At 32.1% G+C, this 25982-nt stretch overlaps 1 pseudogene; it reads left to right on the forward strand.

Moving 5' to 3' along the window:
• LOC113383176 overlaps positions 1-25982 on the forward strand; it is a 109888-nt pseudogene that overhangs the window by 52797 nt on the left and 31109 nt on the right.

Below are 25982 nucleotides of genomic sequence, written 5' to 3' on the forward strand. Positions count from 1 at the left end.
GAAATAATTTGTTATATAAAAATATCAAATCTAATTTAATGCAAAATGTCGTACAAAAATGTTATAAACAATAATAATAAAAATAATAAAATGAAATAAAGGTGTTTGTGAAATTTATACTATGTCGACAGCTATTTTTACTACATTACATTTATTTCAGCCTAACGGCCTAGAAATACAAATATTTACATGGGTATCTTCCTAATACCTATTTCATCGTTAAATATTATTATTAAAACTATTGGTTTATTTGGAGGTTAACTGCTCGGAAAATTAAATATTTCTCTTAGATAAATAATGCAAGTAAAAAAAAACTTCAAATTTAACGAGTCTAGTATTGTGAAAAATTATAGATGTTTAGTCGAGATCTATGATTTTCCTAACAATTGTGATAGTTCAAAATATTGATCTTTTATAAAATATATATGTTAAATAGAAAGTTAAATAGAATATGATTCGATCTCAATTTTGGACGTACAAATGTGATTTTTTAGATCAAACACTCGTCATAAATAATAAATTCATTCGTACGTTTTATCTAAAATGTCCAAACTTAATTTCCTGATAGTGTGTAGTGGCTATCATTTTACCACGCCATCTTTTCGTACGCTTTAATTATTTAAGCGCGTAGAGCGTGTTGTTCCATCATTAAGGGGGCCTTTCGTTGCACACGCCCCATAAAAATTGTACCTCGTTCGCTCGGCGCGACCCTTTCCTATTCCTAAAACATACGAAAACTTCTCACGTCGGGGACGAACAGCGATGTACACTTCGGTGGAATATATCGGAAATTTGTAATTTGGTAGTTTTATTAAACCGACGCCGAAAGTTCGTTCTTTGCTTTGGAAATTATATAGGAAAGAATCAAGTTCGAGGGCGAGAAGTAGACCGAGGGTATTCCAATAAGATATGATTATAGTAGGTACTGTTTTTTTACTAGGCTTGCAAATTACAGAAATTAAATTGCTTTTAAATGCTGAATAATTGTAGAACATTTTATAGTTTGTCCATACATAGTTTTGAAATTTTTTAGAAGCGAATCTTTTGGCTATTTAGCCGCAGAATTGGCCCCTGAAGTTCAGAATCAGATGTCTATCGCAACAAATGACCCCTAGCCTATTTATTTTTCCTACTGACTTTAAAAATTGATCGATGTGTTTCTTCCAATTGTTCGTTCCTTGAAAAACTCTTCCACATTCCGTCCAAGCCATTTCTTCCTCCGCAATCTATAATTCATTCCAGGGTGGAAATGTACTCCTCGCGACGTTGTCGGTCACAAATAACACGTCGATAATTATACTATACGCGATATTTCTTAGACGATAAACAAGTCTGTCCAAATCGTCGGATATATGTCAATTTGTACGTTGTACAACTTTTGATTTAAAACACGCCGACGCGACGGCGACGTCAAGGCCTATTATAAAATTGTTAAATTGCACGAATGTTTCAAATAAATCATTCAAACGTTTACAGTCATATTGATTAATTGATTTCTTCAAATATATTGAATGTATATTTACACAACATATGCCTCTAGGATAATTGCAAAGAAATTTATTCAAAACACAACTAGATTTTTTTTTCATAAATCGTTGCCATATGGCTCAATTTTGTTGCACCTGTCGGTGAACGACAAATATTCATAAAAAATAATTTCAGCATAAAATTTATATAGACTTTAAATAAATTGAGTAATAAAGCTATAATTTAACTTGTATCTGTTGATAGGTGCGTAGGAGCATGGTAACTATTTAATTACTACCTATATCAGGACTTTAGAGTAAAATGTATGGTATTATTTAATTAACCTCAGAGTTAATTGTTATAATCTTGGATATTTATAAAATACTACTGACACCATATGGAAATGGATACTAAATAATATAAATCTACTAATACTGAAATAATATAGATCTACTAATACTGAAATATTATAACAAAAATGGTCGGTAATTTAATAACGTTCTTATTGAAATCCAACAGGACACTTTTTAATTTGCATTAAATTTATTTTACAAACAAATGCGAATGTGATTTTTATTAGTTATATAAATAACTTATATAATTAACTGACTAAAATGAGGAATTTTTCCTTTTCTGGTTCTAGTAGGCAAAATCAAGCTAAATACAGGGTGGTCCATTTGAAGATGTTCCATTTATTTCCAAAAAAAATATATGAAATATATATTATTATTTATTTTCATTTTTATAATTTATTCTGGTTTGATGAGATATGTTGCAGCTATTTTTTTGATATTGGTTTTGAAGTTGGATTGCTTCCACTTTAAATGGCCACCCTGTAGTTTGGGTTAATGGCCGAATTTTACACCTGTTCTTCCACGTTGTGCCGAATCTTAAAGCAGTTATGATGATGTTGAAGAAGATGTTGAACAATTAATTAATACTTAAATGTATCTGACATTTACCAATGTTTAAACAATGATGCCGATACTCTGTCGTGTCGAAATGTGCTCCAAAGACAACAGTCGGCCATTTTGCAAGAAAAACTAGTCTCGCCATCTTGTTAAGACGTTGACGACGTGTGTGTTAATATTATCGAAGGTTCCTTCATCGCTCTTTACGCATCTCACACACAATCATCTTATCCTTATTGCTCGTGTACCAAGCATTTTATTTGCGAGAATAAAGTCGCCGGTCGAAAACTAATAAAAACGCGAGCCCGAAGACATAAACGGCAAGTAGGGATGGGAAAAAGATCAGTCAGGGAAGTCGACATCGATAATAGAAACGTAGAAGCAAAATCAATTCTAGGGTAATCGAGTCTTCTTTCGTTCTAGAGTTATATCAATTAACAGCACATACTATGAACAAAAAAATTATTAAAAAGATATTTTTAATGTTTCTATTTATTATAACCATTAATTGCGGATTATTAGAGAGTGCACACTGCAAAATCACACAAAGCATTATCTACTTTTAAATATCTATGATAGCCCTTCAAGTCGACTATCTCATCCCTCCATTTAGACGACATCAATCTAAATGTCGCAAACGCCCTTGGATATATATCACGGATATCTATTTTATGTATGTATTAAAGTATATTGAGAAAGGAGGAAACTTGTTTATTAGATTGATCGTTAAATTTTTATTATCTTGCTTATAAAATATGGGATTTTCTTTTATGATGATTGAGGTACATATTAGCAAAATTTTTATTAAAAAACTTCTGTCTGAGACGATAGATTTAGAATAAATTATTTATTTATATATTTAATTTAAAAATTTCATAAAATTTCTATATCTCGAGTGTACTTGTACACCTCGCCATTACGGTCCATAACTTCGATGGGTCCTAATTTCAACCCAGCCCGTTGATTCCAAACCCGTATAAAACACACCCGAATTGATTGAAGTACATCAGGCCCACTTTTCCTCACACACATATGCACACCTAGGACAAAGCTCTTATGAACAATGGGTTAATTCGGTCTCGTAGCATTTTGTGAAGTTACTGGCACGTAAAGTTCCGTTGGAGCCTGAAATTCGTATAGATTTTGGGCTATACCTGATTTGAAAGGGAATTCGAAAGTGAAAACAAAAATAGAAATAATGAAATAACGTAAATTTTGGCGTGAAACGAGAAAAGCTGGCAATTATTTAATTATATTACATATTGAAGCAATCAGTCATGATATTTTTATATTACCATCATTGTACAAAATCTATTTCTTTTACCAAATCGATATTCATTGTGTGAAATTTAAAGCAAATATTTATTCTTGAAGTTCTCTAACCACTTTTAAGTTACTGTGATAGTCGATTGTTAGCTGAATATAAAATTACTATTCAAAGTTTCTAGTTGAACATGAAAAAACTTTTTACCGTCATTATACGACAGTTTGTCTCCATGAGCGATCGTAAGAAATAGGCACGAAAAACAAGTCGATTTAGCGCCAAGTTTCTTTATTCTTTGTCATAAACTTTGAAGACCATCATGGGATAGGAGAAGATAGGAAAGGGTGCCTCCTTTTGCCCTAGCTAACGACTAAACTTTTGTTCAAAGTTTTATACAAAGAAAGTGGAATATTCAACGCATTGCAAAATAACCAAATGCTAAATACTTTTCTCACATAAACTTGATTCATTTTATAATTATTTTTACGACTACCAAAAATAATTATGTGTAAATTTCCATGTTACCACACAACTAGAGAAGTGTCGTGTGCGTGATCTCTATGGGTTAATAAAATCATAATAAGTTTTTTCAAAGTTACACAAATGATAAATATTATGATTGATGTCTATATAAATAAACACAGAAAAAACTATCTAGAAAAAATCATGTAACAAACGCTAAAGTTTCATCAAAAACGCTCGTGTATGATGATGTAGCAATTTTAGAAACATGATTAGAAAATTTAGGCTATTTTCACACAAGCGCGATAAAAGAACTATCAAGAAATAATTGAAATATATAATAAATATTGTTTATTAACACGTTCGTGGACGTGAATGCTATAGCATTCAAATATTAGAGTCAATTATTTTGAATGTGATTTTATATAACTTTACGCTTATGTAATTGTTATCATGTAAAGATGATGTCTAACTAATTTTTTAGGTATTTTCGTATTATCTTATATTTTTCCGTAGAGTCACTAATTACCTTGGGCAAGCACATTCGTTGATAAAAGCGTAAAACTTGTAGTGGATGCTAGAGCATTCATCGTAAATAACAATTAAAATATTATAAACCGACCGACCACCCTTAAAAACGGTGTTTATTCAAATTTTTGATATCACAACCAATTTAAAAATAAAGTGACTGATTAATATTTTATATAATGTAAAAACTTGTATCTTGCTTATTTAAATGGTCTAGACATATGTAATTTCATTATATTTAATTAAACAAATAAAAATGGTTATCGAGGCTAGTAACGATTTATTTGAACAAGGTATTAAGGAAGATCCGATTTGGAACATAAATATTTTATCTCGTGCGAAAGAAGCCCCATACGGCACAATCAATTCCATTCTTCTATATTAACTTTTAATAACTTATTTATACACTTCGCTCGAGCTAATTCGAGAACACAGACGACGATAACGGGTCAAAATAATAAAAAAAAACAAAAATGCGAGTTTGACGTTTCACTCATTGTGAGATTTGGGTGGCCATTTAAGCTCACAGATGTGCCCGTGAGCAAACACAATGGTAATCGTATGTAAACGATGAACCAATTATGATAATGCGAAGCGCAAACGAGAAGTGATGAACAATACAAAAGACGAACAATAAATCATTTATTAACGTAACACCAAACGTTTTGTCACATAATAATAATAACACACTTTTTTATAATCCAAACTAGATGACCCGACAGACGTTATCCTGTACCCATGTCTACAATAATTAATATAATATACTAATATTTACCGTTTAGCTAAAAATAATAATTATTGTTTTTTAAATTATAATTCACGCCAAAATGCATATACAGTCATAATATGAGCGATGCTAAATGTAGAATAAAATGATGAGCCTCAATTCCCACACTATATTAGAAATTGAAGTCTTTTAAACGGTATAACATCACCATAACCATAACATAACACTGGTACTTCATGTTGGATCAAATTAATTTAATTTTTTATCATTTAAGATATCCAAAATTGCATCTTAAACTTCTCCTAATCGATATTGTGAGGGCCGAATTGCATGTATTCATCTTTACTTTCCCATTTGTTGTTATAAAGTGAAATTTTTACGAATTTTAAAAATATTGTGGAAAGATTAGTAAAAGATGCAAAGAAATTATATATTGAAATAAAAAAAATTTATTTAAAATTTAATATCCGAATCTTGTGTTGGCGCCCCCTAAGGCGTGCGCTCGTACTTTTTGCATGCATCGCATTAAACGTAGGACCGGCCCTGATTAATACTTCATTTAATATTTTAAGTGAATTAATTTGTCATATTTGTTCATATGTGTATCATTCAATCTGCCATACATATACTGTATTTTATATTATTTTAATTTCTGGCACATCTCAGCTGCTTTTCGGCAATAATAATGTAGACGTTTCATTTTTCTTATTCATAATCATAAATTTATTATACATATTCTAATATTGTCTAGGTTCATAAGTAAATTGAAATTTTTGGCAGATGATAGTTTTCATTTATTTTCAATGCAAACAATGACATGTCGTTTTTTGCAATTTTTCCATTTATTTCTACAATATTGCCCATACATCCCAGTACTTTATAATCACATACATTCTAGAAAATTTCCTTAAAAAACTTCAGAAGAATTTATCAAAATACGAAAAATCGTTTAGAAGGAGTATACAGTGAGTGCTTGTAATTTAATATGAACTTTAATAGCAATAAAGCTCAAATTGGTTCTACGTTTTAGTTGGAAAACGTTTGTATGTGAAAAAGAAAAGAGCTGTTTTTAGGGTTTTCCCGGCAATTATTCGATTTTTTCTTCCCGTAAGAACCATCCTTGGACTTCAACGAACATTTTAAAAAAAGAATTGGCCAAATTGGTCCAGGCGTTGTTGATTATGTGCTTACCAACACATTTTGCGATTCATTTTTATATATAAGATGATATGGTAATTGACAAGCAATAGACCAGATTCGCAAAAATATTGATTTTGTTCCAACAGACAATTATCCAGGCATTTAACTTTATTACATATTTGGAGAACTTAGGTGAATCTCTCGTTGGAGTGATAACTATTGACATACAAAAAATTAGCAAATTTTTTTTTTTTTTATATTTTCAATAATTATTACAACTGCTAAATTATTAACATCAAGTAATATTGATAAATAATAACATAAATTTAAATAAATAAAAGTGCAAAGGATAAAATTTACATGGAAATAATATCCGTAATATGATTTGATATAAAATATAAGCAAATAATAATAAAAATAAAATTAATAAATTATATAAATAAAATTTAAATTAGCAAAATAATTTCCTTTGTGTGTTTATAAGTGTGAGTTAATGAATTGAACTAAATAGCTCACAAGATGTTGTGTTCTGAATACTGTAGAAACTAAAATAATGAAAAAATGTTTGGTATTGTTTATAGCTTTCCAAGAAACTATCGACTTTAGTTTTGGTAATTTTGCTAAGTCTGAGTCAGTACCAAACTCTTGCAATTCCCGTCCTTATTGACAAACTGTAGTCAACTATTTCAGTAAAACCTAACTTACAACCCTTGTGTTCAACCAATATTTCTTCTATCCTTTCCCTCATTGACGCCTCGACGCGTCGTTCCGCCCACGTCGACGCCGCCGCATCGTCGCATCGGCCCAGACCGAAGCCTTATTTCAAGCCGAGAGAACAAGCGAGCATAGAGGAAAAAGTCGAAGAAAAAAGAATGAAAAACTTCTTCTTATACACAACGGTGCGCGCGCGAAATGTCTCAAATGACGACGAGTCGCACGTTCGCGTCCCAGCTCGAAGGCGTGTCTTTATATTTATAAATACGGACAAACGGCTGTGAGAGAACCCTTTCTTGGCTCAGCTTTTTGGGAATAAAGGAAAAGAAGGCCCGAGGTAAAGGGGACACAGGAATTTTTAACAAATTGTGACAAAAGTTCTTATAAAATTGTTTATTATGAAATGACACTTTTCGAATATATAGAACAAAACATATGCAAATTTTTAAATTGTGCAATTGTTTTATTAGATTTTTCGCGAACATAACTATTTCCTAGACAAAAAGTTTCAATAACCCTTGATCTGAAACTAAATATAACTAGTTGGTTTGGTATTTAGCCTTGAGGCTAGTTACACGAACTTCCCGATATGCGTAAATATTCGACTTAATCGATAAAAAATAAATTAATTTATGAGTGATTAAAAGTATTCCGAGTGGATTTATTACACATAATTGAAAACGAACAAACACGTTAATCGGAGTATTTTCTAAAAGCAAATTTTCAAAAATCAATAATTTTTTAATTCAACCAGTTTCCGTAAGACTTTAATGATTTATTACATTTATTAAGACCAAGTAATCTATCATTATACCAAGTGAATCGTCTAATTTTAATTTTAACAAACGTCAGAAAAACTACTCATTTTCTCAAACTTTGATGAATTTTCAAAATTAAACTACTTGTCGTACGGCCGTAATAATTCAGTAAGTTCTATAAGACCATGGTATATATCGCCAAAAAATGTTCCATAAACATCGTCTTAATTTTTTTTCAACAGTTAATTACAAGAAAACAGCTCGGTAGATTTTCACCTAAAACTAATCAGCACGATTCCCAACATCCCAATCGAATCATTCCCAAAATCGATACTTAATATAATAATATAGACATACAGAATTAATCCTCGATTCTTCAATATAATACTAATGATGGAATGCAAGCTCATGAAAACATTTAAAATTTAAGGAAGATATACTATAACCGAAAACGCATTAAAAGGCAAGAAAATCGATTCGTTACTTAAAACAAGGCGTATCTCATCTGATTAGCAACAGAAACCCTTACCCAACTAATGAAAAATATCCCAAAAAGCATGCCATATTTCATAACACGCACAAAAAAACGAAACCCTCTCCAAAAAAATGACCCCTTGCAACAAAGTAATAAATAAAAAATAAATAAATAGATCCATCAGGATTGTATATATCTATAAAAACGAAAGGTTAAAACAAATAAAAACAAAATAATAAACACTATTACCATGTTCGACCCTAGTCAACGAGGGATGATTTTTACCTGAATACATATATCATAATAAAGGCGAATGAAATTAGACAAGGATGAGGATGAGAAAAAAGTGACTAAAACAGCAAACTGGTAGGTTGGGGAAGGCAGAGCGAAAACCAAACACGAGGACTGACACGAAAACCTCTAATTGATCCCTCCTTGTTGATTTTAGATTATAAAATTTATTACATGTAATTACCTAACACATGGCGCCGGACCTAACGAGGCTCGTTCTGGCGGAAGGCAGCAAGTGTGGTCGCCATTTTTCGTATAAGATTCGAATTCCTGGCGAGTGCCCCGCGGATTTGGGTTGTCAAACTTATTAAGGTAGAAATTCATGAAAAATATAACCAGACATATTTGAACAATGTGCAGTCACCAATGCCATATAAATGATTAATGAATTCAATTGCAAAATTTTCTTTTTTTTAACTCGTTTTATTTAGCAATCAGAAATACATAAAGATTCCTATGAGCTAAAATGACAATATTTAAGAGCGATGCCTAAGAAGAGCTCCAATGAGATCTTCTCAGTTTAACAATTACTATGATAATATTACATTAGACCTAATCTAAGACTAAGTCTAAAGGCTATTATCGTTTCAATCTCTAAGGTTTAGTAATGTCAACTATAGATGGATTCGAATGTGAGTCCAGTTTGCGTTTGTATTTTTCCTTGAATTCTTGGAACGTTAAATGCACCGTTTTCATGTTAAATTCACCGTTTTGCATGGTTTCATTTGTTACGGAGAATTAAGAATTGTAGGTAAAATTTTTGACTGAGTTCTCTGCATTATAGCTATATTTGATTTGTAAGCACATCCCCAGAGCTCAATTCCGTAGGTCCAGATTGGTTTAATGATTGATTTATATAGCAGCAACTTATTTAATAAAATTATTTTCATATATTTTGTACTATTATTTGCCAATAAGGGTATTGCTATAGAAAAATTTTACTGTATTGAAACACTCAATACTACATGATTATCACTAAAAGTAATTAGTTCTGGCAACCAGTCTATATGTTCACAACCGTACTTCAATAATTACATATGTTGAAGTACCTGCTAGTGAAAATATGATTTATTTCTAGACACACGAACTGTTCAAGACGCCACGTGAATTTTCCCACAATATAATATTCAAATTAAATCAGTTTACCTTATAATTTGTTCGATTCTATTCTTACACAAAATAATAATCCTCCTCAAGTAGTGGCGACACTTTGAGGATCTCAGAAAACATCGAAATTAAGTGTTTCGCGTCTCACGACCGGGTATTTTCAATGGCTGGGTGGTCTATAATAAGCACAGAACATTATCATACACAATACTCTTGCATTTTGTTCGAATGTATTTGTAAGCCTTATAATGCTGATATACCTCTTTCGATATTTTATAATTATTCCTCTAACCCCGTTTCAGCTGTCTCTGTCTTGGTTTTAGTGAGCGTTCGTTTCTTTAGTTGTTCTTGTTGAGTTTTTATTATTTTTTGTCGTTCGTTTTGTTTGCTGTCGTTTGTGATATTTAGCACGAAATCTTCATTCGCAGAATCTTAGGATATGGATACATGAAGAAGATAAAGAAGATAGAGAAGATAGATTTGCTTTCTCAAAAATACCCAATCATAATTAGACCCTGATTAAATTTTCTAACGAAAAATTTTGCTTGGTATTGCCTCGACTCACTATCATCAAATTCAATTTTCCGTTTTTGAAATGAATATTTTAAATTTTAATCCCAACAGACTCCATTAATTTCATTTAATGTTATCGCACATAAAAAATCAACCTGACAGTAAATTATTTCGCGGATCGCGTGGTAAAAACGCATCAGTGCCATTTAATTGTAACGTACCGAGTTATTAAATCACGATTTGTGCCAACCATCAACTACACACATCAGATAGCAATTGCAGACCAGTCTAGTGCTTACAAATATAACTGCTAAGTTTTGCTATGTACAAAAATTATAGTCAATTACTTCAAACACTTTATTATTAATTATCCTAGTTACAACTGGCGATGTACAGGCGCCACGCGATAGAAAGCACTTGCTGTGTTGTTGAGATTTTAATTATTGATGAGAAGTAAACTGATAAAATATTGCTGACTATTAAATGATTTAGACAAGCATCTGGATAATGAAATAGAATTATGTCTTTATGCCTTAAATACTCTACAACATCTTCATTTGTGTGATTTCCGATTGAATTTGTATAAAGTTCTAAATGGTTTTTTGGCTCAGATGTAGTATTTTAATGCACCCTAAAAACAGAGCCAGAGTTGAGAACGCCCTAATTCAATTCGAGAAGCCTTGTTTATCCGCGCACTGCCGTACAAATCCTCTAGATTTATCGCCACCGCTAAACTGTGTGGGATGTACTTTCCAAACATTGGCGTAGTTTTTGCAGACATCCAAAAGGATAAATGAAATTGTATTGAAATATAGACATCATTCATTAACTCGAATAAAATGGCAAAGTAGCTCGAATTTAGTACAATTCTTTTTTAGTTAACAATATCATTGACAAATAATGTTAATAGTAAATAGCAGTTTGCACGAATATCCATGGTAGAAGAGAACCCAAAATCAATGATTCCTTTTTCCCTCCCTTGTCTGGTATTTTCATTACTATTTTATTATCATTATTCACATTTTAATACATTTTTATGCATTTTCCTTTCCAAAGTTCTGCTTTCATGCTTTCTGGTTGCAGAATGGGTCCAATCCAGGTTCCTTTCCTTTTAATTACTGTGCTCAGAGGAGTTCCTTTTTTGCCACTTTCCCCAGTACTTTTGATTATCTTATCTGTCAAATTTATCTTCTCCATTTGCCTTTCCAAATGGTTTTGTCGACCTTTCTTAGAGTCCTTGTTTCTGATCCGTGCTGTACTATGCTCATTCATTAGCCTTGTCAATTATGAGTATTATGATATATTTCATTTTCTTCGCTATTTCTCTATCCTACGCCCGTGACATCTAGATATGAAATATAGTGTCGTTTTGTTTAGTGCAGATCCAAAACAGTAGCTCCAAGTTGGGCGTGGGTGAGCCTGAGTTTGCCCGCGGTTGATCTCTTTACAGTCGGATTTAGGATAAATGACGATATCGCGTGCTTGGCAGTTTAAAACACAGGTCGTCATTAGGGAAACGCGTACGGAAGTGTTTTGTTTGCGAATCTGTCTTTTTTACTGCACTGATGTATCAATCCCGTTCGACATAAAAGAAAGGGCTTTTTTAGAGAAAGTTATATACGATCTGGTGGAATGCGGACGGAACTTACAGGTTTTTATTTGAAATCATTAGCCAATAACTTCAACATTGTAATGTCTATATACCAGATTGTTCACAGCGTGCCAAATTATCCTAAATTGATCACCTCGGTCCTTATTAAATAGTCCTAAACGAATTTACACATAATCTACAGCATGCATGATCAAAATAATATTCCATCCCTCGTTTCACTTTGTCAAAGAGATCGGGTATTAAAAACACCCCAGAGTTTTAGCTACCCACTTTACGATAGGTGTATCATGTACATAAATGGAATGGAGCAATATGGTTGTGTACCATATTCATATGATGTTCTGTGAACCGTTCGGCTTTACTCGATAAAACCTCAATTATTTCCCGCCTTGAAAGGGGACCAGGCAGCCTCGTTTTATCCGATTATATCTTTATCAAGAGTATCACGCTTTGGATCTCTTTTTGGAATATATTAAGTAATGCATATATGATGAAAAACGTACAACTCTGTTTAGAAATATATTTTGTTCCTTTTATTATAAATCAATCTTTTTAAATTTATATGAAAAAATGTGCAAAATTGCTAAATTGTGTTCTAAGAAGTGCAAAATATTATTAAAGACAATTATCTAATTTTTAAATAAATTACAAGATGTATAAAAACATAATGACTCATTATATGAAATGATGTAAAAATCTATAATTATTGCAATTAATCCAATTATACTATTGATCAATTATCTTCTCATAACGGAAACGGTTATTGAATAACGGGACACACATAATTGAATAGTTTCTTTTCTCACCCGTATCCTCGATTATCGAAACATTTCACACAGTCAACCTAACTAGTTGAAAACAAGTTAACAAACGTAAGCCATAAACGGAGGTTAAAAACAAAAAAGAACCCAATCATATATAATAATAAAATACACAATAAAACAAAAAATATGGAAATAAAACTCATCTTCTGTTCGAACAAATTAAAATTAGGCGCCGTTTTGCTGGCTGCTCTGACCCTATAGCGCCAGGTATACTCTGGCACAGAAATTCGGAGGAGAAAGCAGCCTTTTATGTTACATAATGTGAAAACGATTAATTGAAATATATATATATATATATATATATATATATATATTTATATATATAACAGAACAGATGGATTAGTCACTTACAGAATTTAAAGAAAATGAATAAATAACTTGAATGTTAAAAATGATGTGCGGTAAGCATCATCTTTTTTTTTAAATTTATCATTGAATACAATCCAGCATATAAAATGCATTATACTGCCCGGTGCTTGACAAAAGATTATCTGCCAATTTTAAAAATTATTTATTGGTACTTTCAAGTACATTACTTTCATTCTTTTTACTTAAAAAAATATTTTAAATTTAAATTAAATCAATATTTAGACACTTTGCTAAATTATTTACCCTCACAAAACATTTTTCTCCGATTGTACTTGACGACTGATAGTTATTTATGACGGTCCCGGGTTCGAGCCCGCGGCGGGTGGGACAATGGGCGGATGGATCCGCCGAAATATATATTTGGCTTGTCTCCGTTATAACTTCACTTGTATACAGTTTTGAAAAATCACTATTTTCTTTAGTTATTAAAAATAATAAATGTTTTATAATTAACACTTAACATTTAACTTTGTTATGTTTAATTAATAGAGGTAAAACGAGTTTGGAATAGAGGAAGTAGACAGAACTCGATGTAAGGTGAAAGTTTTTGAAAAGGGGATAAATGAAATATTTCTAAATTATATAGGTACACTAAGTTTTTGATATTGATCGGTTATAAGATGAAAATTCAATGAAAAGAATGAAAATTGTGCAAATTGGTCGTTGATGGTAGGATATTCTGAAAAATTCTTATAAGGGCACAGGACAATATTTTTTCCTAAATGTTGCATTAATTAATTTGAAAACAATTATATCTTGTAATTTACAATTTGGGCCTATCCTCATGAAAATTCTTATGAAATATGTGTATGTGTATTAGGGTGGTCCTTAATATAGACATTTTCGAATTTCCTTGCTCCCAAAATTTCAAAAATCTTTGAAAGTTTTAGCTCTTGATTTTGTCTTTTAGATAGAGCGCAATTCAATCAAAGATTTGTATGGAAATAGCATGAAAAAAATTTCAAAAATTTTGCAGAGCGTCGAATTTTTAATAAAAAATGTCACAAATTTTCACTTTTAATTCATTTGTCGTTAGTTATACCTAAAAAATTTTTTTTAATTTTCAAAATTTTTCCATGCTTTTTCCATACGAAGTTTGATTGAATTGCGCACTATCTAAAAGTTAATATCAAGAGCTAAAACTTTCAGAGAATTATTTTTTATCAATTTGGAACTATTTGAGCCCTTGGGAGCAAGAAAATTCGAAAATGTCCATATTAAGGACCTCCTTAATGTGTATATGTATTTAATCAAATAAATCATACCTCATTTATTCAATCAGTTAACTAAACAAACAACAGGGCTAACAAGTATGTAATTTTCGGCCGATAATATTGTGTGTGTAAAAATAATGTGAATCGGATCGCCGAGGTCCAAAAAAACGACGAAAAATGATTTCACATCGATTACGAGGCAGGCGCCTGGACCTCGGACAGCCTTCGTGTTATAATCTCTGACCAACTGTATATAATTAATAATAATCATGACAGACAAAAAGCCACATTACGTGAATGAGAAGCTAAAAACGAAAATAAAATAACATTCTCGCACACGGCGCGTCTGCCAATCCCACCTAATGCCATTGCTAGAATGTTAATTATCTAAAGAGGCAAACGGGAACAAAAAAGGTTCATAATTTCATAAAACAAACATCGAAGCTAAAACTGAAGGATGGTTGTTTGTTTAACAAAACTATATAAGTTGCACATAAATTAAGAAAAAAAATCGAAATCCTTCCCAACTCTACACCTGTCGAACCTATGGCAAAAACTATCAAATATTCTTGAAACCATTTTAGTCCATTGCAAGGTGTTTCGTTTTGAGCGAAATTTTGAAATATCTAAGAAGCTACGAGTGGCATGTGCGTTGCGAGCTTGAGTCGAGGTAAAAAAACTAAAATGAAGAAGTAAGAAATAAAACCAACAAAATAATCATATTGTATAACATTGATTATACATCCCTGTCATTCCATTTATTTTGGAATGAAGGGTCGCCTCCGCCCATAGCACGTAGTGGTTTCATAAAAACGGTGATAGATCATTAAACATAATCATATTAGTTATTTTTTACAAGGCTCCTACAAAGTTGAGGTGATGGTTCATGATTAAGAAATAATTTATATATCCTTATAAATACAGTGACGAGGAAATTACTATCTAACGACATTTTATTTATTAGCAAAGGGTAACAGATACATAATTTAAAAAATTGAGTATTGCAATTACACCGTTCACATGTCTATCTGTTTGAAATTATAACATATTTTGTACAAAAAAATATAAATACATTTTGAAACCTATAGATATACTTTTAAAACTTCTCCAATGTACCTACTATTTAATTTTTTTTTTCATAAATTTTTGAAAATGTAAGGGTACATTGTAAAAATTTGACGCTATATTGATTTCAAAAATCTGTTGACTATATAAAATTTCAAAAACTAAAGTTTTTAGAAAATATAAATGAAAACTCATTTCATTCTTTAGTTTGACTTTTAGTAAAATATTTGAAATAGTGCGGAATAGATTTAATCCTTCGATTTATTTCACTCTATCAAAAGTAATGTATTATTAAATATGATTTATTGCTTTAAGAGCTTTAATCCTATTAAAATTTCGTAATTATTGATCAGTGATTGCGGTAAACGTGATCAATTTCCTTAGCCTAATCAATTACTCTATTAAAATTAATATCTTGAGGCGTATCTTGTAACAAGTTTTTATTCTAATACTTCGCCAATTACTTGCAATTTTCTATTTTGTGTAGAAAGTTGTCGCATTCGATAAATCATGGATTATAATAACATAATTTTATAAATTGATAATGATAATAAAATGATAACAGTAACAAAATTAGTTTTGCAAATTTTTAGTTAGTTATGCTTAATTTTGCGATTGGTTTATTTTTAATATTTTTATATAGTGCGATTTATGGTTACTAAGTAGATGCATTTTGACCAGGTGGAAAAATTCATGAAAGACAAATTACAATATTAAAAGTGACACTTGTCAAGCAGGTTACGATAAGCCAATGCATGAATAATTTCGAACTCGTACAAGTAAATAAAACATGAAAAGAACTTACAACAATGTTTCAAATAATAAATAAAAAAAAGCTTATTATCTTATATAATCCCAATCCCATAAATATTGATTTTATGTGTTATGTGTAACTATTATACTGTTATGTATTGAAAACTTTCGATTGCGTTTCAAATTAATTATAGTTAAAGCAAAAGTTCACCTTAAGTGAAAATTCATACGCAGAATTTACGATGTTGTCGATGTACGATTGTGTGATTCATCAAGACGGCATTCCAATCGCCCTTTCTATTCCTTATTTATCTGCAATTTGCAATTTAGAATTTAGGCCTCCCTGTGAAATTTGCCCATTGGCGAATTTGTGAAATCGAGATTACGAGTTAATACTTTTGCATCTGGCTGTTGCGCAATAATTAGCTCGAGGTGGAGTTAACACTGATAAGGAATTTTTAGTAGGTTTGAAAGAATTTATAGAGATTTACCAGCTTGGTGATTTGAAATTAAATACTGCATTTAATTTTATTACCCTACAAAAGTATCAATTTCCATCGTAACCGTTTGTTGCAACATTCACCTCTAATTTTTCATGTGTATCAATTTTCGTTTGAGAGTCACTGGATCAAATTGAGTAATTTTCTTCTAAACTTTTCAATATAAGTTTATGAACAAATCAGATAGTTAGCATACCTTCTATACATCCATCTACTCAAGTAAATTATTTAAACGTTCTCAATTTATGAACACATGTCGACGCATCGAATGCGCTGCACATTGCGCGCGTATATAATTATCACCGTCATATTTCCATATAAATTCCAGGGTCGACGGTATCGGGCCGATTTTTTCACTATTGAACGACAACATACTCACAATTTACAATTTTAAACGAGGCACACATTGTAAACGACGAAAAAGATAATTGTACGCAATATTATAGATATTTTTACTGGTATTCTGGTCTAGACCTCACAATTTTTATAAATTATTAAATAATGTTTTAAGAATATATAAAAAGATAAAAATTAAAAATAGTCAAGTTTTAATTTTAGAATGTAAAGAAGTGAGGAGTCTCAGAAAAATTGCACTTGACCATAACTCATGATTTTAAACCTCTAAATGATCTGAAGAAAAAGATATCGAATGAACGTATAAACAGTTGTAAAGATGTTCTTTTCAGTAAATACTGACTATCAGAACAAAAAATTATTATTGTGGATTTTTTTAAATAGTAAAAATTTGGGAATTTGGGGATGAGCGTAGTTCATACTAAAGGAAAGTCTATAAAGAAAACTCTGTAAAATTTTCAAGTAAATCGGTTCAGTAGACCAATAAGTTAAGTAATCGTGGGTATCGTATCGAAAAAGACAGCGGAAGGAAACAAAGCAGGATTATGGTGGTCAAACAGGTATACCTACGAAAGTTATTTGAATTTTGAAAAATCTTCTTGTACACATATTCTTAATAACTTCTATCATTTATTCCGAGCTTTATTTCCTCTTGTACCAAATAACTATATGATATAGTTGACGCACGTTTCAACATGCGTTGTCCTCAGACACGCCTCGAATGCGTTTACGTGCAAGAGATTTTCCTCGACAGATAATGACCGCTGAAGAAATTCTCGACTACTCTATAGTGCACAAATAAGTATTGCGGAACCGTGGACAGATTTTTTTTCATTTTTGTTCCAGAACGCGTAGGACGAAGAATTACAAATTGTTTGCAAGGTAATTGACATAGGAAATAATTTGTTTGTCGTTCTCTTTGAATTAATAATATTTAATGAAATTATAGAACAGTTGTCATTTTTGGATAGGGTTGGGCGGGGCACAAAGGTCCAATCACAAGTCACAATAGAAAATAAACTCCTAATATACAAGATAATTATTAAACCAATATGGTCCTACGGACTACAACTATGGGGTGCGGCCAGTAAATCGAACATAACTATTCTACAAAGGTTCCAAAATAAAATTTTGAAAAAAAATCGTGAACGCTCCAAAATACGTTCCCAATTGGTTGATATATCAAGATCTCAGAATTCGTACTATAGAAATAGAAATTAGTCTTTACTGCACCAGATACAAAGCTCTATGAGGCGCTATCGCAGGATAGCGATCCTTTTCACGCAGTCAAATAATATATAACTGTAACAAATGTAGCTGAATGTACTTTTTATAACTTGCTATGAAAAGTAAATAAAAAAAAATGCACGTAGCACAATTTCAATATATTGCATTTGTCAAAAAATAAAAATATAAACAAGTAAAAGCCGTTAAAACAAGTAGTTTATAAAACCCATGCCATGTCCATTGTCTTATCATTCCCCCGTCTGTTTATGTGCTAACCGTTACTACCCACCACCCACAATCCGCATCGCCCGCGCATTCAGAGAATTGCAAAACAAACGGTACAACGTTTCCCTTTTCCGCCAGTCGCCAATATTCCGGCGACTGTAGTATCTTAGTACCATCATATCCTCAGATGCAAGAATAAAGAGTCATGCTCGGACCGCAAGCGAACATGGAAAGAAATACACGTACACGTACGCTCTGTGCACGGTGCATCATGCCCTCCCAGCGCGAAAAAATGAAACCATCAATCATCGGGCTCGTTTAAAAAACCAACAAACTATCAAGACTCTAAAACAAACATATAATTACCCTCTTCGCCCCACCAGAGGAGCACAGGCCCTACGGTTGTGGCTCGCACACACGGCGAACGACGTGCGCATAACCGAGAGCCGAGACTTCGATATAGGCACCCACCTTATAGACCGATGAGGCGCCGATGATCCTCAAAAGATGGATCGAAGATCAACAATAAATTTTATATAAATATACTTTAGTGATGAGACAAATCATTATCTAATTTTAACGCCGATATCTGTGGCGGAATGAAAATGTTCTTGACAGATGTCAGTTGATTGACGCCAATTTGATGACTAAACTACACAGTACACTTGGAGCTACGCTGATGCGAATATCGCATCTAGCAAGCTATAGCTAGATTATTGTTTTCACGATCGTAAAATTGTCTCTCGGTTTTTAGTCAGCGATCAATTGTCGGGCTAATAAATTAATATCAAAATTTATATCATATCAGTTTCGTTGTAAATTGAGTTATCAATAAACTCACAATATCATCGAGTCTACAACAGTTAATTGCGGTTTCATTTCTAAATATAATTAATAATAAATGGCCCACTAGCGCCATATATCTTTTGCTCAATAATATTTATGTCAGGATTTAATTGACAATTTTTTAACCTTGGATACAAATTTTTATTATATCAGCATCGATTTGTGTCAAGAATCATGCAGCATGCAAATATTTATTAAAACTACGACCTACTATTTTGACCTCTTCATACACCTTAATATGTCTCCAAATACTCCTCATCTCACATGAGCCTGGTCCTGTGATCGAAGAACACCACCTAAATACTAAATCAAATAATATTCCACGACACTTTCTCAAATAATAATGACTGTAATAATAATAATCCATTGGCTAATTCTAGAGCCAAAAAATTACTGTATAAAATTTAAAAGCTATCCACGCGATCATAACTAATGGAATATTATTTGCCTTACAACAATTTTTTATACAAAATGCGACACAAAATCGATGCCCCAATCAAAAAAATAAAGCATGCAAAATCATATTAAAATCTAGCACTTACCCTTCCGCCAACCTCCAATAATCTCCAACAAGAAAATCCATTTTCCCACAGTTTGACCTTCTCCTGGCAGGTATGATTAGCCCTGAGGTGCCAGTCTACCTCCGCGACTGCGACAGTGGCGCCCAACACTCGCGGTGGTGCCGGCTGGCTGAAAACAAAAGAGTAAAACAACGACATTAATAACACCATCGACAACAAGGTATCAGAGAAAGAATAAGATAAAAGAACTTTGCAAACAGATCATTGTTCCCGTCTTTCTCGAGGAGTTTTTTGATAGCCGTATGATTGTGCTTGCCTGATATCACTCTTTCGCGAGAAGAGATGGTAATTACTGTATCCGAACGAAAGGAGGTTGCACCCGGACGACAGCGTATGATTAAATAATCGGATTGATAATTTTAATAGGATTTTGTGATGTGAATAAGAGTGGTGACGGTTTTGGCAATTAGATTTTTAATCAAGTTTATGGATATAATAGGAATTATCTAATTACATCATGTTTGAGTAAAAGATTTGGAAATATTAATAGACCTATTTTTGGATAAGCTTGTTCTATTATCTTACTGTACTATAAAAGGAGTCAATGTATTATAAAATCGTTTTTTTCATCGCTCCGCGAGCTATTATGCCAGCTGCTCTCTTTTTCAATATAATACCTCATGCACATGACCTTTTTAATGTGTCAGCATCTTTAAACACCATGGTGTATTTAGTACATTAAATTAAATGGTGTATTTAGTATATTATATTAAAAACTTTAAATACGTTTTTCTCAAATTGACTTTTTTCAATGAGGTGCCACAAATTAAAAAAAAAACTACAAGTCGGATCGGATGTTTTTTAATTTGTTCACCACTGCAGTACCTAGTCCCCCCACCTCAAACAACTTGATAACATTACGCAAAAAAATTAGTAAGAGAATAGAAACATCTTATCCAAAAATGAGTCTAGAAATTTGTTTCTAAAATATTATATTGTTGAATATAGATGTTGATTGTCTGTTACGAGTCCCTGTTTTCGATAAAGCAAAGCATGATGTTAACTCTCCAGACATCCTAGCAAGTAAAACAAAAGGACAAGTGCGATTATTACACCACAGCTACATCACATGCTGCATATATTTACATTGAAATTTTTCAAAATTACAGTGTATACGTATAGAAACACCAAACAAACACAAAGAAATCAACAGACTGAAGCTATATCGTCCAATCTAAAAAGATGTTAATAAGGGTTCGAGCTACGTGGTTACAGACCGTTCGCTAACGATATTGATATAGTGTTGAATTATTTATACAACGGGTCATAATATTATGATTCGCCGTAAATCCGTTTAGAGGAATTAGGTGCAATGATTTATAATGGGCATTCATCATATAGGAATTTTGCCCCAAACAATAATAAGAGAATGAAGTTGGATATGGCATATTGTTTGGTAAATTGGATTTTATTTATTGAATATCCTGATAAAACTGCATAGGAATAAATCAATAGCAAAGTATTACAAAACTAATGCATATTTTTATTTCAATTTGTTTATAAACATAATGTTAAGGTGACCGTCCCCTTGTTTGGCTAGAATAGTTCTGAGACAAATTTTATTCTATTTATTGTTGGTCTTGATGTGTTGGTGTTTTGAATACAGTGTTTTTCACTTGAATCTTTGCACTTTTCGCAAAATAGACGGTATAAGCACTTTACACACGATGCTGAAAGGTGGCGATAGGTTAATTGCTCTTGATCATTATCAACGGAGTAAGAACGCCCTCATAACGTCGGCCGCACGCAATTCACTTCGACGGGATTTGCTAAACTAACTGACTTTTGCGCTACCAAGGAAACCCTTATATGTTGGAAACGGTTAAAATTATCATTTGTGAAAGAGATACATATAATATTGATAGTTTGATCACTCTGCTTTCAAGTTTATCCCACGTCCATAATGTGTTGAATATAGAAAAATGTTTAATCAACATTGAGATAACTTAAAAAAAATTACATTTCTTATCGCATTTTGTCTATAATGCAACAAAGCAAATAGCCTAAATTTGCAACTCCGAAGCATCAAAATTAAATTTCAAAAGCCTCATTTAATTTCGTCTCATTTCCTCTTACTAATGGTCCAATTAATAAGCGAACGCTCTTGAACTGAACCGGACCGAGCAATTTATTCGGAAGGAATTTCAATGCAGAATCTAATCTAACTTTTTAATAGATCTATTAAGCGCCAACTTTGACCAATCACGCTACGAAAAGTATTCAATTAGTACGACGAGATATCAATATAAACATAAGATATTCCATTTCGGTCTGTTTTTGATGGTAATGGTTACGACTTCGTTATAGGTGGTCGATTTTAACAATCGACACCTTGTTTATTGCGAGCTTGTTCTCTTGATTGCATGTTGGATTTTATTAATCGAAGATATTGAGAAAGAAATCATTGGAAAAATTTACTTTTGGATAACAAATGGTTTTTTTCACAAAGCTAATTGAAAATGTAATTTTTTTTGTCTGTTATCGGTTTATATAGAGCTTTGCTCTATACGTTTCTGTTTCTATTTCCATCTCGGACAGCTTGATACCAAGCAGTAAAGATATAAATTTAAATATATTCTAAATTCATAATTTCAAGTAAAAATTAGTACTACAATCTACATAGTATCAAGTTTGTCGAAGTAGATGGAACCTGTGATGACAATATCAAGTTCTAATTGAAAATTATATATTACACTTAAAATTACATAATTAAATTGCAGCATGTGCTAACTATTAATAGTTATATTAAAATAAATCCATCGACTATCCGCACGACATAATCTTGTCCGGAAGTTTCATTTATTAAAAAAATCAGGTTGAACTTCCAGCGGCGCATAATCACGTGACATGGATTCATCAAAGTCGACATATCACGAATAAACGATATGAAATTGCAATCTTTTGCAAAAGTCACTCTAATATAAAAATTGTGATTCGAAAAGCCAATTAATAATGCCGTGATATTTATAGATTTTCTTCATTCTATTCTGCAGATTACGTACACGCCTCCTGACGTTATGTCAAATAAATACTGGTTTGGAGTAACAACTCTTTGACATGAAAAATGATTTCTATGCTATGATTCAATTGCATTTACGATGATATCTATTTAGGAATAATAAAAAGGTATAATAATGCACGTGATGCGCATTTTGTCTGGTTCGAATCATAAACGAAAAGAAAGGACTTGCTCATTTTATGAAGTTCACCCTAAATAATGGAAGGCGAACATTATTTTTCATACGTAAAGCAATGAATTCATTTTTATTGATGTGATAAAAAATACTAAGTAAACGGCTGAATAACTTGATATTTTCTTTATATACAATTTTCTTTATATTGTGCAGTGATCTGCTATTAACCCAACTAATTAGAAATAAGCAAAAACTTTCCCAGTCTTCTTTGAAGAGTGTTTGATTTAGAAAAAAATGAGATTTCTCTAATCGTCAATTCGATTCATCGAGAGGAATAGATACGTCGTTTTCCATCAGTTTCGAGCAACAAAGTACCGTGATATCTCTCTCTGAATCTGTTCGAGTTGTACTCAACGCGTCACTTAACACACATTATTAGACAAGTATCCCGGAGTCGCTTCTTGTCTTGTTGTCTTGTACCTGTATGCCTTGAGTAGCTGGAAAGGTACTTCAGGCTATTTGATCATCGTCACTTGTCGAATGCTTTTTATCTGACCGCATCGGGGAAATAGGAGGATGGCTGATACATATTTTACTCAAAAAGATAAGATAATAGATATCGCAGTTGTAGATTTTTAATAACGCTCTTTAAACATGTTCTATGACCTGTGGTACATCAGTACATTTTAATCTAGTATTTTTCTCGAAAAGGTAACCCAGCGGTCAACCAATGTTCTTTTTATATGTGGACTCTATATTAATTATGCATGCATAATAGTGTTGGAATGTATGTATTGTAGCAATGCCTACGAAAAACAATTTTTATTTGAGATTATATTTAAAATCTTAAACCCTAAGTGGAAATTTGATATCACATTGCTTTATATCAAGATAGCCGAGGTCGAACACGGATCTAATTCTAGCCCACATTCTCAATGAATGTTATGAATATGAAATTTCTAGTTCTAGTATATCACAATCTTGTAGGCACAGTGAGCAATAAAATTATTTTAAAACGCTCTATTTCTATTAGCCAACTTTCTATTAGCCATTACACTATGATTTCTTCAGTTCTCGTTGACTTCGCGGTGTTTGAACGTAAAATCCATCATCTCTGTTCAGTTTGTCAATGAATTAACCCGACCGGCAAGCCGACAGAGAGGCGATAATGCTCGTTATGGTCTCGCAAACAATCGGAAGGCGCTGAGTGTCACTTGGGAAAAGTGGACACTTCAAGACGACATTGTCAGTCGTGAAAAAGTGATAGGTAACGGTAAAAAATAAAACAAAAGAATAAGTGGTAGAGAATAACGGTAGAGGTATGAATTAAATTGACCAAAGGTCTGGTAATAGATGATGGTAATATACATCGCAAATAATGGTTGATCTGTATTTCACAAACAAAACAAGCAGACTGCAATTTCTGCTACAAAAACCCGAAAATTCCTATACGATAGCATTCCAACTCATCAGATATTTGCACGCTTTGATGGAACTGCATCCCCAAATGATGGCTTTCCTATCTAAGGCTTATCATTGATTCGCAAATTCTGCCGATCAATCCTGAGTGACCGTCGGCTAAATCCGATTGTATTTACGTAATCCCCGTATCAATTTCCGATTCCATCGTGGGCTTGCGTTTGTAATGCAAACTGACCAAGCAAAACGATGTGTACTGCGGTGTGTGTGCGATATTGCAAAGTCTGGGGCGTATGTAGCCGACAGTCAATGCAACTCTCGAGCATATTGGCAGAGTATTGCAAATACTAATTTAGAGGGAATATAAAAGCCAGTAGCCCCTATATTTCTAAAATCAAATGTAGAATGTAAAGTTGAGTTGTTTAAATCTATTTAGTTTTATTAGGTAGGTATTGTAAAATTTTCGTATTCATACCATCAAAGCCATAAAAACTTCTGTATGTTTTCTAGTTAAATTAAATGTTTTTCACGAATATAGCAATTTATTAACAAAATTCAAATAACAAGTTCCTACAAGAAAATTTGATCATTTATTAATAATCATAAATCTCGAAAACGTTAGCATATATAATTTTAAATAAATTTGATAAAAGTTTTCATTCCCTTGGATTTAATTATACAATCATTTGTGCATTTTGTAGCTCTCAATTGAAAAGAAATATTCCAAAACTGGTACCATCATAATATGAAGGTCCCATCTATGATTTTGAAAGAAAAAACAGAGAGTTATGCATATTCTTGAAGTAATAAATCTAGACAACACCACTATTTTAATAAATTGACTTTTCATTTATTATTTTTGCAAAGAGCTTTTCCAACCAATGTCTTCCCCAACGATTTGCAGAAGTTAATTTGATCTTCCATAGATTATTAAACCGGCCTCCCTCTTTAGTTAAATGCTTTTCTATAGCATGCTGTGGTATCAATATCATAATTTTCTTGCTCGTTTCATCCGGAGACATTATCTACGGGCGTGCTACGCGCAGCTTTTTGTCGCTCGAGCTTTATTCGCACGCTCGGATGAATTTTGGTCTACAAGGCGCCATCGGGACTACTTGGGGAAAACAGAGCCAGATTTATAATATACTGATAAAATAATGATTTAATTGATTTTTATTTTTTTGCACAAAATTTTCAGGAATAAAAATATGAAGTATTTTACCATTTACAATCCTAATTAAATGCGCAAACATTTGATGAAACTTGTCAACACACTTTCTTAAAGGAGGGATTCTCAAAGTCGACAGATTTAAACAAAAACATTCTAAAATTCAAATGAACAAAATTAATAATCATAATTTCAACAAAGCTCTAGATTGCAATTAAAAGCTCATAATTTCCAAACAACGGGAGATTTTTTTTTAATTTATAAAGGACAGTTGAGGTCACTCCATTTCGGATTGACATGAAGTTCTGGGATACCCTGTATATATACTGCATCG

This window comes from Ctenocephalides felis, unplaced genomic scaffold (genome assembly GCF_003426905.1).
Source record: "Ctenocephalides felis isolate EL2017-DRISC unplaced genomic scaffold, ASM342690v1 CF-g0.4_SCAFFOLD_03570, whole genome shotgun sequence".
Taxonomy (NCBI): domain Eukaryota; kingdom Metazoa; phylum Arthropoda; class Insecta; order Siphonaptera; family Pulicidae; genus Ctenocephalides; species Ctenocephalides felis.